The following is a 7,303-nucleotide window of genomic DNA, read 5'->3' as shown; positions in this document are numbered from 1 at the left end:
GCCAATCACACAGAAGGGCATTCATGCAGTCAGTCAGCCAATCAGGCACACAGTGCATTCAGGCCACACTCCTCCCTTTCAGACACTCACAACAAGGAATGTGGATTGGGACAAGTACCCAGCCATTCAACACTACACACTGCATTCAGGCCAGTTTCGGGCAGGGCTGTCTCAGTCTTTGTCTCACATGCCAGAAACCAGACAACCACAACAAGAAGTGTATATTGGTCACACACTCCATTCACCCAGGTCCCACCCACAGGAGGTACCCACAACATACAGTCAAAGGGAAGGCTCCAGTCAGTCTAGCTGGGCCTTCACAACAACACCATATATGGAACTTCCACCCAACAGCCAGTCAGGGGGAAGGTACAGAGTCAGGGCTTCCCAGGACTTTGGGAAAAACAAGACAACAGGCCATAGAAAGCAAGAGGCCACAGGGGCCATCTTGTTTTCTATCAGGAATCAACTGATCCCAATGGCAGGGCCTGGGTATCCCAAAATGGAGGACACCCAGAGCACCTGTCCAATTCAGCATGGAGCTGCCACCAGCCCATACCCTGCTCTGTGGGCCACCCACAGGTGCCCAAAAACATACACTAGGGGCACAGGGTTGTACCATTACCCAGGGGTGCCATAAGGGTATCCCATGGGTCTGTTCGCCAAACCAAAAGAGAGAGCTGCACTGCCAGGAGTCGCAAATGGACTCCTGGGCAGAAAACATAACAGAACACACGATAAAAGGCAGAAAAGGACAAGGATTCAGAGGCCCTGTCCCTCTGATGCATTTCCAGCATCACAGGTATATCAATTCTCTCTAACACATCCGTCTTGCAGTATATTCATTTCTCTATTTTCTTTCTGAGGCTTTAAATGTGCGCTTTGCAGCGCTTGCATTACGAGCTGCATTCTCTCTTCCCACTGGATATACAGAAGTGCCTTCTAACAATGGGTACTCCACAACAGTCATTTGCTGACAAATAAGGGTTTAGAGCTCTTCAGTGGGCATTTCGTGTTTAGGCTGCCTGATGGATCTCCGTCTCGTGATAATCAGTGGCTATATACGTTATCTTTTTCACCATATGTATGTATGTATAATGCACCCCACTTGTGCTTCAGACTGTTTTCACTTTAAGGAGGGAGCCGCCAACAATCATGTTGAAATGGGCACCCACACATCTTCAGCCGGGCCTGCTTGAGTAGAGTGATCACCACCAATCTACGGTGTGGGTGCCTCTATTCTATAGTGGGGTGACTCAGCCTTGCACGAGAGCACAGTGTTCTGTATGGAAGTTTTTCAAATGCAGTAATGATAATGATATGGTGTTTATATAGAGCTAATTCTTTATCTAGTGCCCTATTCACAACATTTGTAACATACAATTTTTGTATTCATTTTGGGCGGGGGGCACCAACGATGCTTCCTGCCTGAGGTGCAATCTGGTGTAAAACCGGCCAAAGTGGTCAAGAAATTGTGAATAAAAATTAGCTGTCAGCTTGGCTGAGCAAACATAATTATTCATGAGCAGGCTGCATATGCAATAAATATTCAGCAGGAGTTGGGCGGAAGCAGGCATATTTGTCACACTTGCAGAATGAGAACGTATAGCCATCTCAACAGTGACCGGCATTCATTGAGATATCAGACCAGTTCTTCCCTGTTGTTATGTCTAATTTTAATAGAGTCTATAAAGTGCATCCAGTGTATTTCTCATGGTTTAAGACCTTTCAACAAATTGCCCTTACTCCTTGAAATCTTCAACTTTTTCGATTTATACATATGGCTCTCCTGACTTTGCATATGCTTTATAACAATCAAAGGCCATGCAATGGGATGCTTGGAATACATGGGCAGAGCCCTAAAATCAATTCACAAAGTTGACTATCAGCTTTTATCAGACGGGAAACCTTGCCCCATACAGGTGCAGGAATTGGGTTCTGTTTTTTTATTGGACAAAACATACAATACTGAGTTATAGTTAAGCTGATTCAGGCATAAGAGGGAAAACAATGGGAGTCATACTAAACAAACGGTGAAAGAGTATCCTGCTGCTCTGCTCGCTTCACCTGTCCCGAATCACTAGCTCCAACTCAAAATACCATTGCTAGTTAAGGAAAAGCTTCATAATGTGAACCATTCTTTCACAGTGAAGGTTGGTTCATACAAAGCTATAGCAAATATAAAAAAATAGGGTCTGAGGAAGTGAAACTGGTAAATCGCATGAGAGAACATGTAGGAATTAATAGATGTTGGCTAAGATCACAAAAACGCGAAAGGGAGCAAAGGTGTGAAATAACTCTAGAGCTGGTAAAATAAATAAGAAAATCCCCCAAAAACAGACAAAAGTAAGAAGATATGATTATTTGTTGATTCACTATATTAGTTCACAATGGGAATACAATCCCCCAAAAACAGACAAAAGTAAGAAGATATGATTATTTGTTGATTCACTATATTAGTTCACAATGGGAATACAAATTAAAAACAATTTTCAATCAAAAATGAATGAAAGGTGAGTTCACAGATGAGCATTTTAGGTGCTCTCTAATGTCACTGGGAGTAGCTAACCAATGTTCAGATTGGGTTTTAGTGGAGAAATGGGTCATGAAATGCAGACTTAAAGCAGTGTCACTCGGCCACCTCTTTGTTGCTCTCCAAGTGTACAATGTTGTGTGATGAAGATGTAGATGGTATGGTATTGTGAAAAGTGGAGCTTCACTGCTTACATTGTTCAGAAAGGGAAGAGTGTTGGGGAGACTCATCACAGAGGTCATCACCCTCTTTTACCAAGTACACTTCACGTTTATATCATCTACACCAACAACTTTAGACCATATTTATTAATTTCATCATTCTATAGCCATTTTACAATCCATTGGTAATGCTATCCACCATTCCCACAGTAGCTTTCAATCAGCACTGGCATACCTTCACCACCGTTCTTACTCCTGGGGTGCTCTTGACACCATACAATATTATCTCATCACCTCGCTACACATACTCACATTGCCTCACAGCCAAAACAAAGAATGCACACCTGACATGCTACAATACTTCTGGCGAACATATTTGCTACGGTCTTCACCTCATCTATTCACCAAAACAAAGCATGCCCACATCTCATGCCACAATATCTCTGGTTAGTATATTTGCTACGCATTTCACCTCGCCTATTCACTATAACAAAGCATGCACACCTGCCATGCCACAATACCTCAGCAGGCACTTAAGCCTCAACTTCCAGCAGCAGTGGCGATTCAGACAGTGGGAATGGAGCTACTACCTCCAATACTAATGGCCAATCACAGTTTTTTCGCGCGAGGGGGAGACGGTCCCGCAATTGGCAACAGGGGCCACAAAGAATGAAAACTCGCAACTGGCGGGGACCCCCTCCGACTTGGTGATCCCGGTTTTAAATTATCCTTGCATCCCCTTACAATTCCAGAAATAACCCTCTTGAAAAATGGTTTGAGTTTTGTTTGTTCTACTCCAGCTAGAGATTTCGAAACTCAAATTGAATTGCATAAATTCTTTCGGTTAATACGTTTGGAATTCTTTTTCAATGACTCCCCGCCTTTGAATAAAGAACAGAGTGTCAGAGGCCTCAAATCGCCATCCACTTTTGTCCCTATTAATTCAATGGTATCATCGGCCATTTTGGCCTTTGAAAATAAAGTAGTTGAAGACATCTAAATACTACTTAAGATGAAAGATAATATGTCAAAGGAAGAAAGGTTGGCTTTACACATGCTAAAAAAAACAACCCTCTTTTCACATAAAACCTGCGGATAAGGGGGGCGTGATAGTGCTATGGGACAAAACCCTCTACGAAACTGAGGTTTATTTACAACTGAACAACCCTGTCTTTTACCGCAAATTTTTCATGAAGGAAAAGACCTGAAACTGAGGCTGAAAGCCTGAGGTTACCCGAGCAAAACAATTCATTGTGCCTACAAACGAGCACAACATGCAAATAGGGACAGGTGCCTTAATCCCGAAAAGAAACAGAAAGGAAGATAAGATCACTTGCGTTAGCACCTATAGCCCCATAAGCAACAGACTGAGACGTATCATTAAAAAAACACTGGCATATGTTAAAAACCACAGACTTCAATCAGGTGACCCTCGTTTTGCCTTTAAAAGACAAAAAAATTACAGGGACATCCTAGTACACACGTACCCGGTACCACCTAAGCCCGACCAGCAGACCACATTATGGGGCTTGCCTCGAGTAGTGGGACATTTTAAATGTGGACGATGTTCAGTCTGCTCCCCGACAAAAGACGTTGCGCCCATCGAGCTTAATGGAAAAACCTGGAAACTGTGAGATTTCTCTAATTGCACAACAGACTGGGTAGTGTACGGAATAAAATGCCCTTGCAACATGCTATATATCGGGAAAACACAAAGACCTATAAAACAACGAATCTGTGAACATCGATTGTGTTTAAAAAATAAGATAGAAAAGAAACCCCTGGTAGCCCACTATGAGCTCAAAAAACATAAATATACTGATTTATTTTGGTTTGTGATTTAAAGAATTCCGACAACACCAAGAGGGGGCAACAGAGAGAACCTGTTGGCTCGTTGCGAACAATGCTGGATCAACACTGTTGGCTCGTTGCGAACAATGCTGGATCTACACTTTGAAAACCGTCAGACCGTCAGACAGGGCCTCAACATTTCAGTGGAGTGGAACACCCTCCTATGATCTGGTATACACAAGCCATGGAGGCCACTCGATACCCTATTACTTTAACAACAGTGGCCATGGTAAATCACAGTTTGGCCTTGAACTATCTCTAAAAAGGACTGTGTAGTTGTGCCGCATGATGCTGCAACAGACACATGACCAGATGAGAGATCAATCCAATAGTGGAGAAGAGAAACCTAGATACATCTCCCTCCTCATGTAAACTTATATAGTTATTTTCTACATTCTTCATTTACTCCTCCATGTAGATCCTGCACACATACTGTCCTGCCGACAATATCTCGGGCACAAGTCATCTTGAGAAACAGTTATGCACTGCTCGGCCTTGCGCTGTCCTTTTGTAGGATTGTGACAAATAGGCGCCCTGTGACTTGCGTATTCACTTTTGAAGGATGTAAAAACCACAATATATTTAAAAAAAAAAAGGCTTATGTACTTTTTTCCGATGCCTTTGATCGCACATCAGAATCAAATACGGCATTGTAATATGACATGCATGCATGCCCAAACAGTCAGTGTGCAGAAATCTGGCTGGTAGATATACCAACACATCCTCCTCCGCACTCACAAACTTTGGTGCTTTGATGTCTTTACGCAACACCCATTCTAATTTCTCAGCATGCGAGAAACAAACCCAGCCTCTAGAATTAACATATACCTCTTCGAGCGACGTATTTTCTAAATGTTCACATGACTTGCTAACTTTCCGCATCATGTGACCAGGAACTCGAGTATTTTTAGACCGCCTTGAACAGGCTTTCGCTCTACACCCGGCAGTAACAGCAGTCATTCACGTGAGCCTCGCCCGCTGGTAAATTCACTTCCTCTTCTAATCCTTTCTATCCATCAAGACCCGTGTTGGAAAGCCTTAGTCGACGGAGTTGCAGTCTTAATCCTTTCGTCGATAGGACTTGTGCGGCTCTCTAACGTTTTTTGATTCACTAAAACACGCATTTTTTCTGCAGTGACTTATCCATACAATCCACAATATAAATCTATCACTAACTACTTTGAATCACGGACTTTTGCTCAGTACTGCATGTAAGTTTCCTCATTTCCTTAATAATGACAATAGCACTTTGTGGGTCCAACCATTGAAAACAATTCACTTAGCTTTTCTGAATTCACAGAATTGTTTTCCATACATGCAGTTTGAAAACGCGTCAAACCTCCTAAATTTTTTGAACTTTGCATCAGTTTCCTAAATTAGACCTGGAACATAAATGCAAAAGTAAAAGTGGTAATATATTTCTCTTGTTGTGAAATAGCCATAGACATTTCTTGGAACTAACCAACGGCATAAATGGCCATTTCAGATATCCCAAATTGAAACGGGATCCAGCCACCCATCACGTGCCTGTGTGGCCCTGTACAGAAAGTCACTAACTCTGCCTAGGTGACTCTCCCCTGATCGACTTAGTGTGATCATTGTGTCAAATGTAAGTTTGATCTTTTTTTCTGTTGCAATTAAACGACCGTGTAAACAATAGATGAAGTCACAGCTCCGACACCTAACCCTATAGACTTCAAGTAATAACATAGGCAATGCTAGGTGTCGGTTATTTATTGTGGAAGCACTCAGATTCGTTCCTTATTGCTCCATACTGCCACTGTGTGAATGTACATAGGACACAATTATTCTGAAACTGTAATCAATCCAGTCCTTTTTCATACCTACTAGTATCATGCCAATTAAGAAAGAACATGTTTTGTCTCTACCTACTGTAGTGTTTTATGTATGTTTAGAACAGGACAGCTATGTTTATATGCCAGAGAAGGCTAGAAAGTACTAATAACTGTACCAAATGTTACCTTCCACAACTTCTGATATTTCCCTATGTTTTTTTTAGACTACTCTTTTACGAACATGTACCAGGGGTAATAAAGAATTATCGCGTTACTGTGAAGAAATCAGTATCCTGAAGATGGCCTTTAACTATTGAGTTTATGACACTAGGGATAGTGTCTAAAACATCTAAGCAGGCCGAAACATGTCGACTATCCAAGATACCCACAGAAAATGATTTTTGGTTCTTCTTCATATTCTTTTTCCTTATAATTGAGAATTAAGTTTGTTGGATTGTATTTCTTTTGTTTAATTCATAGTCTGTGTAAAATTATTTTCCCTGTGTTTTTCAAGTGTTGTGACGTTGCACTGTTTTTTAGTCTTTTTATCAGTGTCAAACATGACTAAAACAATGTCATACTGTTTGTCTTTGATGTCTCTTAAAAGGTATGTCTGATGTAATAGAATGAGTATTTAATAAAATCATGTTTTCTACAGAAGTTTAGTGTGTACTCCACTATATTCTTCATGTGGAACACGGGTAATTTTCACCACATGTGGTAATGTACAAACAGTGCTTCATTGGCCAAGTAGCGTAAAGAGGGGTAGTCAGTCTCATTTCTGTTCTTATCCTTAAGCATCAAGACATACCACCTCCTAACAGATTCTACACTACGCATCCTGCAATAGTTTTACAATGCACCCTGGAATGGGGTCACCTCACATCCCAAAACGCAATTTATTTAACCTTTACGTCGCCTCCACACTGGTGCTTATACTAGACATCCTGCAATATCTTTAC

General features: G+C 41.6%; 1 long non-coding RNA gene across 2 annotated transcripts; it reads left to right on the top strand.

The window, feature by feature from the left end:
• Nucleotides 1–5,458: 5,458 nt before the first annotated feature.
• LOC138565891 (uncharacterized) lies at nucleotides 5,459–6,987 on the top strand. Of its 2 annotated transcripts, none has more exons than XR_011301683.1 (3): nucleotides 5,459–5,526; nucleotides 6,032–6,154; nucleotides 6,566–6,986. It is a non-coding gene; the product is annotated as an uncharacterized lncRNA (long non-coding RNA). The 2 variants fall into 2 exon arrangements; XR_011301684.1 differs by lacking the exon at nucleotides 5,459–5,526 and adding an exon at nucleotides 5,540–5,756 and having other exon boundaries at nucleotides 6,566–6,987.
• Nucleotides 6,988–7,303: the final 316 nt, after the last annotated feature.

The sequence above is a fragment of the Ambystoma mexicanum genome, chromosome 2p, assembly GCF_040938575.1.
Source record: "Ambystoma mexicanum isolate Mex_15411 chromosome 2p, UKY_AmexF1_1, whole genome shotgun sequence".
In the NCBI taxonomy this organism is placed as follows: Eukaryota; Metazoa; Chordata; class Amphibia; order Caudata; family Ambystomatidae; genus Ambystoma; species Ambystoma mexicanum.
Note: the sequence above shows the minus strand (reverse complement) of the source record. Positions and strands in the feature narration are given on the sequence as shown.